This window comes from Triticum dicoccoides, chromosome 4A, assembly GCF_002162155.2.
Source record: "Triticum dicoccoides isolate Atlit2015 ecotype Zavitan chromosome 4A, WEW_v2.0, whole genome shotgun sequence".
NCBI lineage: Eukaryota > Viridiplantae > Streptophyta > Magnoliopsida > Poales > Poaceae > Triticum > Triticum dicoccoides.
Genome location: NC_041386.1, coordinates 591695091 through 591702941, shown reverse-complemented (window position 1 = coordinate 591702941; position 7851 = coordinate 591695091). Strand labels below are relative to the sequence as shown.

At 47.6% G+C, this 7851-nt stretch overlaps 1 long non-coding RNA gene across 1 annotated transcript; it reads left to right on the top strand.

The window, feature by feature from the left end:
* The first annotated feature begins 6189 nt into the window (after positions 1–6189).
* On the top strand, positions 6190–7309 carry LOC119289254. The gene is made up of 4 exons (XR_005141470.1): positions 6190–6278; positions 6592–6701; positions 7041–7106; positions 7212–7309. It is a non-coding gene; the product is annotated as an uncharacterized LOC119289254 (long non-coding RNA).
* The last annotated feature ends 542 nt before the right edge of the window (positions 7310–7851 follow it).

Sequence of the window (7851 nt, the reverse complement as noted above, 5' to 3'; positions counted from 1 at the left end):
CCAGTGGGTGCACTCAGCGTGCCCCCACCGGTTTGTGAAATCCAGTCGACATAGTCGACTGACAGAAATATTGACATCATAAAGCCTAAGGCCGACTGCCAGCAGTCGACCTTAGCCTTGGGGACTACACCCAGCGGGTGCACTCAGCGTGCCCCCGCTAAACACAGGGTTTATTCGACACACCCAGTGGGTGACTACTATAAATTCCGGAAAGGAAAAAGTTTTGGTAGCATATCCAATAGAACAAACGGTGGTCGACTAACCTGAACATTGCTTTGAAGGGCAGAACTGGCGTCATAAGCTACCTGGCTCGCATCCCGGATGGTCTTCAACTGCTCCATCATGATTCCCGCCTCGCGTATTGCCTCCTTCGCCGCGCCAGCTTGGTCTTCCGAGACGTGGTGCGTCGTGAAGAGAGAGGGCTGCTGAGCACTCGTCAACGGGTTTGTGAAGGACACCGTGTGTCGAGTGGTGTTCTCTTCCTCCGCAATCAGAATCTCAGGCGCCGTCACATCCTGGGGCACCTTGCTGGCGGACGCTTTCCTACTCCTCCTGCGCTTTAGTGGTTCTTCATCCTCATCATCATCAGGGAGATTGATAACAGTATTGGGTGGAGCTACGGAGAAGAATCAGGATCAGAGATCGCGAGTCAGTCGACTAAGAACGGCGTTAAGAATACAGTACCTGGGTTCGAAGTTGCTGCGTCCTCCATCTCGTGGTCATCGGCCCGGGCTGAGGTTTCAGAAGTAGCAGCACTGCAACTCCAAAGGATCAGTCGACTAACTTCAGCGTCGACCAGAGACAAAGTTCACACAAAATAAAAAGACTTAAGCAGCACGATTACCCTGATATGGTGGGGATGGACACCTTCATCTTCGGCAGGAGCTTGATCGGCTTTGACGAGGCTGCCCTGGGCTGCTTCGGCGCCTTTTCAGTCGGCACCGGAGAGGTGGTCCGAGGGCGCTTGGTCGACTGAGCGGCGGTCGCAACCCCCTTACCACGTTCAGTCGAAGGGTCGTGGACAAGCTTCGACCGCCTTTCCGAGCGCGGTGGTGCGACCTCCTCCTCCTCTTCCTCCTCGTCTTCAACGTCATCTTCATCACCGTCATCATCATCATCGTCGTCGTCATCCTCTGCAACGTCCGAGTCCCATTCCTCCTCTTCCTGGCTCTCGCCCCCGCTCGCCTCACCCTCCTCAGTCGGAGCTTGTGCCCCATTGGGCATCGAGTATAGCTCGGTGAGAGCCTAGCAGATATCAAGACAAGGATCAGTCGACCAGTCGGCAGGATAAACAGAAATGAATGCGACAAGAACACAGTGGAGAGTAGAGCAAGTGTACCTTGTTTGGATCGCTGTTGTGGTCGAGTGGAGGAATCCTTCTGGCTCCGCGTGGGTTATCCTTATTTCCGGTGACGGCTACCATCCATCTTTCCAGAGTGACGTCGTCGACTGCTTCTGGATGGACTCTAGTCTCGTCTTCGGTCCCACAGTACAACCACATGCAGTGGCTCCGGAACTGAAGGGGCTGGATGCGACGCCTAAGGAAGACCTCCAGGAGATCCATGCCCGTCACTCCCTCCCGAACCAACTGCACCACGCGCTCCATCAACATCTTCACGTCAGCTTTCTCCTCCGGAATCAACTTCAGGGGGAGGGTTTGTTCACTCGGTCCATGGTAAACGGAGGGAGTCCACTCGACTGCCCTGGCGTCGACTGGACCTGGCAGTAGAACCAAGTCGACTGCCAGCCTCTGACTGACTCGGGAAAGGTCATGGGCGGGAAGGTGCTCTTATTCCTCACCTGGATGCCCAGACCCCCACACATTTGGACGACTCGGGTCTTTTCATCGCCTGGGCTCGCCTTCTTCACGGTCTAAGAGCGACACGTGAATATATGCTTGAACAAACCCCAGTGCGGTCGACAGCCCAGGAAACCCTCACACATGGACACGAACGCGGCAAGATAGGCAATAGAGTTTGGGGTAAAGTGGTGGAGCTGCGCTCCAAAGAAATTCAAGAAGCCACGGAAGAAAACACTCGGCGGCAAGGAAAATCCGCGATCAACATGGGTGGCCAAGAGCACACACTCACCCTCTTCTGGCTGGGGCTGCCACTCCTTCCCCGGAAGCCTCGCAGCTCCATGAGGGATCAAGCCCTCGTTGGCCATGTCGAGGAGGTCATTCTCTGTGATGGTCGACTGGATCCAATCTCCTTGGACCCAGCCCTTCGGCAGGCGGGATCTGGACGAGGACCCGCCGCGGCTGGTAGATCTCCCCTTCGCCTTCTCTGACGCTGACGCCTTCTTCGCACGTTCCAGCGCCGCCGTCTTCTCCTTGGCCATGGTTGCCGACGAGATGCGCGTGGGGAAGTTGTGCGGGGGCAAGAGCGAGCGCGCTAGGACGGGGACGTAGGGAGCAGAGAGAGAGAGAGAATGCGGAGGCACAGTACAGAAATCCTCGTCGGGCGCATTTATAAGGTCCCTTCCGAGTGGATGACAGGTGGGCCCGGTCAATCTAATCATATCCTGGAACAGTTATGCAGACGGGATACGTGGCGAAGAAAGCGGCGCGGAGATCGAGGCGTCTATGTCCCGTCCCATCCGAACGCCGCGGTCCGCTCCGCTTCGCGCGTGTCCCCAAATTTCGCATCCCGCGGAATCCGCGAACGGCAGATCAGTCTGTCAGACATGAGGTTTCCCGCGATCCGTCGCTCGGAGATCGTCGAAGCCCGAAAGATCACTCGACGAAAGAAGAGAATGGATCGAGTCGACTGAAGACAAGTTGCTCACTGTCGACGAAGAGATTCTTTGGTCCAGAACAACGCACGACCAGTGTGCAAAGGTTAATCGGAAACAACATCAACTCCTTCCTCACTCGAAGCCTCAATCCATTCGGGGGCTAATGATGGGGTCATGTACCTAGGGTAGGGTCACGAACCTGGTCTAAGTGCCTTGCCCAAGGACACCCTTAGAAGAGGTCGCCTTCCAATCGACCAACGAGGGACTCACTCGACTGACTTGAAGGACTCGACCATGAAGACTCACTCGACCACCAGGAGGTCAAGAGGCACTCTGCACTGCAACGGCCTGTAATTAAGTAGGCTTTATGATAGTAAAGACACTTTATGTGGGGCGTTACCAGTAACGCCCCAGACTTAACTCACCTTAAACCCTCTCCTACGTGGGCTGGCTGGGGTCCAGGCGCACTCTATATAAGCCACCCCCCTCCACAGGTAGAAGGGTTCGGCATCTTGTAACTCACATACTCATAATCCACTCGACCGCCTCCGGGCTCCGAGACGTAGGGCTATTACTTCTTCCGAGAAGGGCCTGAACTCGTACATCCCTTGTGTTTACAACCTCTCCATAGCTAGGACCTTGCCTCTCCATACCTACCCCCCACTCTACTGTCAGACTTAGATCCACGACAGAGGGCGCAAAGACAAAAGCGAGGTACAGTGTTACAATTGTCGTCAACTTGGTCACTTTGCCTGAGAGTGTCCGGAGAAGAAGAAGGAGAATGAGGAGAAGGCGCTGCTGGCCGGCTACGGCAGCGACGGACAGGCTCTTCTTTGAAGTTTCTGCATGAAGAATGGACATCAAGATTAGGAGGTTGAATGTTAGATATAATCTTGATGTCCTGTGTATCTGCATGTTTACTTTTGTATTTGCATATAGTAGTGTGTCTGTGCAGGAGTACGTGTGAGGCGTACACCTGATGGTTCAGTTTGAAGAGCATGCATGGTGAGACTCCAAGGTACAGTGAGAAGTTGCTGCATGCAAGGATCTGAAGCCAACGGGCTGCACAAGTTATCTAGGAAGTTGTTATGCATGCGTGTGTTAGTGCCATAAGAATAGGTGATGGATTAGTTGGTTAGTGGAGCAGGTCGTGTGCACAAGAGTCGGGCACGTTGTGGCCTGGTAGCGCGTGTGAGCTAGCTACTTAAAGCATTGTAATTCAGTTTGTCTGGTTAAGAGAAATATAGAGAGAAAACGGCAGGCTGTGTGATACAGCGGCCACCAAAACCAGAGTTCTTCTATTCCTCGAGAGTTCTACGTGAGGTAGAAGAGAGGAAGAAGAAGCGGCTGAGCGATTCAGCTCCAACAGCATCTAAGCACGAGCTCGTGATACAGTGAGTGCAAGGTTTTGTTCTTTTGAGTCTCGCTCCATCAGAAAAAGTAATAAACGATGAATTTCCTCTTGAAATCGCTCAAATTGGGCTTACTCTTTGCTTCCCCTCTGTCTATAGGAACTTCGCCAAACTTCCGGTGGGCGTCGTGTGCGCCACATACATGCAGTTCAAAGGCAGAGGTGCGTCAAATATGTATGCCAATTGGTGCTTGTTTTTGTTGTCCCTTTTAGTGTGTATCTCTGATGATTTTTCAATCTCGGTGATCAATGTCTGTCACTTTGGTGGGTAGATGAATTGTGCTGTTCTGTTTGTTGTATGTTCAGTTGATGATTCGCTTGACATATCCACAAGGTACAGTATGTGTGATCCAACCACACGTCGCATAGTTGAATTCCAAAGCAATTAGCTTGATTATCTGCAGTCCATCTAATTCTCATCTAATGCTGATTAGTTTAAGCGAGTCAACATATAGGACGGAAAGACCCTTTTATAGTTTTCTCAAAGGGAGTGTACCGTGTGCGGGGCATATCTCTGTTTCTTTGTATGGTTGTTTAACAATTTGTGAAATGCTTGTAGTATGATAATCTAGATAATGGGGATATGTTACAGAAAGTGCTGTGCCTGGCCTCACGTGTACATGATTTGGTTTATCATTAAGTCCTCTCTTTCCCACTAAATTTCACATCTGCCATCTAAAAAAAACAAATCCACATTTACCTGATTTCAAGTTCTTATGGACCTTATGGTAAAGTATTTAAGTAATTTTAGTCGTCTCAAAAGGCTCCAAGCTTCTTTGTCTATCATTTCCTGTTCAAAACTGACAACAAAACTTTGTGAAGCCTTTCAGTTTGTCTTTGTTTCAGTTACTTTACCATTCGGTCTTGATGCATGAACTATGTGAACATTGTCAGCTTAGTAAAATGGTATGAACTTGTGTGCCATACACATAGCAGGTCGAAAAACTACCATTGTATTTGCATATACTGCTTGTGGCACAATTTTCTGAAAAAACATGTTGGTGGTCATTGGTTAACAAAAGTTTTCAGCATTCGGCACGGTGTTAATATTCTTGAATTTATTGTGCTTCTAGAATTATAGATTTCCGAATAATTAGATGGTCAGCTATGCAATATAATATTCCCATAGTATTGAAATCTTCTATTCTGCAAATAGTCCTTCAGCAAATGGCGCTTACACTTAATATGGGATACTCCAAATCCATAAGAGCAGGCTATATCTGATATTTTCTCCATACAGAGTCGGTAGCGACTTGATTTATATTTTCCGCTACTTGTCAATATGATGGCCCGTTGTAAATAAATGAGGCCTGGCCATCACTTATACTTGGGAACTACTTTTCAGTGATAGCTGTATTGACTAAGGTACTATTTTTTCTTTCTTAAAGATTGATTTCTTCAGTGGTGTGTGTTTTACTTTACAGTTTTGATAAGATTCCATTGCCAACACACTTTTTTCTTGACAGGGAACTACGGCGGGCTTATGCCTACTGAACTATATTCGAAACTATCAGAGTGTATAGCAGATTAGAGCAGATTACATCAGCCTTAAAGCTAAAATGATCTGAACATTTTTTTTCCACAATACACAGGTAGTACATAGTAATAGCCCTCTTAATAATTCCTATATAAAAGTATGATCTAAACATTTTGTTGAGTTGTTTTCGCACCAGATTGTTGGCCATTAATGGTTATCCATGGCACTAAAATTACTTGATCTTAATACATTCACCTCACAACACTTGTTGGCGAAAACATGTGCTATAGCACCAAAGAAGTTGAGGTCAAATTAATGAGGTGATAGCTAAACTCCTTAAACTGGATATATTTGTGTTTTGTTTGCTTCAAGTATATAGACATATATTCCTTGATCAAAACTCATTGACACTGCTACCACTAATTTGCTTGAGGTCATCGACTTGAAGATTGATAAATATGGTTCTGTTATTATGCAGGAGTTGTGTGATCTGAGGAGAAATTATTCTCTTGCAAATCGGATAATTGTTGTAGGGATTAAAAGGCACATGATTGTACTGTTGTTCTGGGATTTCGTTTCTCACGTTCCTCGACCCTAATGTCTACATGAGGTGTGAGTTCAACGGATAAAGGAAATCACATTACTAATAGAATGGTAGGTAGAATCACGGTGATTCATACAAAAATTCACTTAATTTATCATATAACGAATCATATAATTTATCAGTTGCCTCAACGGCTCACACTTTTGCAAGTCTTCATATTTTAGAAAATACGACTGAATTTGATAATTGGATCAAATGCAGTTATATGTCTTGTACTTGCTTTGGTTGAATCTGAAATTTTGTCAAAAACGTAACGAACCACTTAGATATATAAAGCATTGATCTGTGCAGAACTGAGAGATGTTGTGCTTTTACAGTTCTTACGCTGTCTGATTGAATTTTCTTATCCCACATTTTTTTCAGATGCCGCAGCAAAGAAAATGCTCTCAGCCTTGGACGATCCATTCACTCGATTCTTGAAACCATTACCTTTTCTGAAGCAAGACTAGCTAGCACCCAAGGTGCCCTGGCAGGTGTAGGTTTATCCATTGGCTACCCGTTGGAGCATCACTTGCGGTGCTCTTTGTAATGTCACTTGGTGGGTTTTGTAGAAATGACTGTCTAGAGACATTTTATCTTGATAATTGACAACATAAGAGTGCAAAATATTTGATAGCAGATCGCTTATGGTAAGGCCTAGCTATTATCAATAATTTTAGTCCATTAAATGCGGTCTTAGTGAAAGGATGTTCCTTTATCTTGGTTGAAGGTTGCATGACTTCTGCTAGGTGTTTTGATACTTTTCGGTGTCTACTTGAATGTTGGGTACCTAATTTTTTAGTGGCCAACAATCTTGCACTGATTCTTGCTAGGGGTCATCAAGGAAACTCAATAGATGGCTATTTCAGTGGAGATTATACCAGAGATGTTGTTTTGAAGTAAGCTCCTGCACACCATTCTTTTGTAGTTCTTTCAGAAGTAATGTTTCATTCTTTTACTTGAGACTAGAGTGGTTGATGCTCATTCATCTTAATTTAATACAGAGTATATGCCAAGAGAGAAAGATATACTTGAAACCCGATGAGGTCAATGATGTGGAGATTTTACCAGAGATGTTGTTTTCAAGTAAGATTTTGTGTGAGATTATACCGATCGCACCAGCATGCCACATTGTTGCTCCACAGCAAAGCTAGCGAGGTAATTTTTCTTTTCGCACCGATGTAATTTTCCTTTTCTTTTAGCCGACTCCTAGGTCTCTTCCGTTCATATTCTAATCACCCATGGTGAGCGGCGGTTTCGACGGCGACTGGCTGGCTACCGGAATCGCACCCTATGCCGACGGCCAGGGCCGTCGGCATAGCCCTGAATGGCCGTCGGGACAGGCCTATGCCGACGGCCCCTGTCGGCACAGGACCGTCGGCAACATATCCATCGGCGTAGCCAGGAATGTCGTCGGCATAGAAAGGCCGTCGGCATATGCCCTATCCCGACGGTGTCCGTACATCTATGCCGTCGGCCCCGGCCGTCGGCAATGTTATCGCCTAACGGCAGCCGCCGTCAAGTGCTGACCAACGCTTGCTCGCCATGTGGCAGGTCTATGCCGACGGTCTAGCCGTCGGCATAGTTTCAACCTAAGCCGACGGCTAGGCCGTCGGCATAGACGTGCCATGTGGCGAGCAGGCG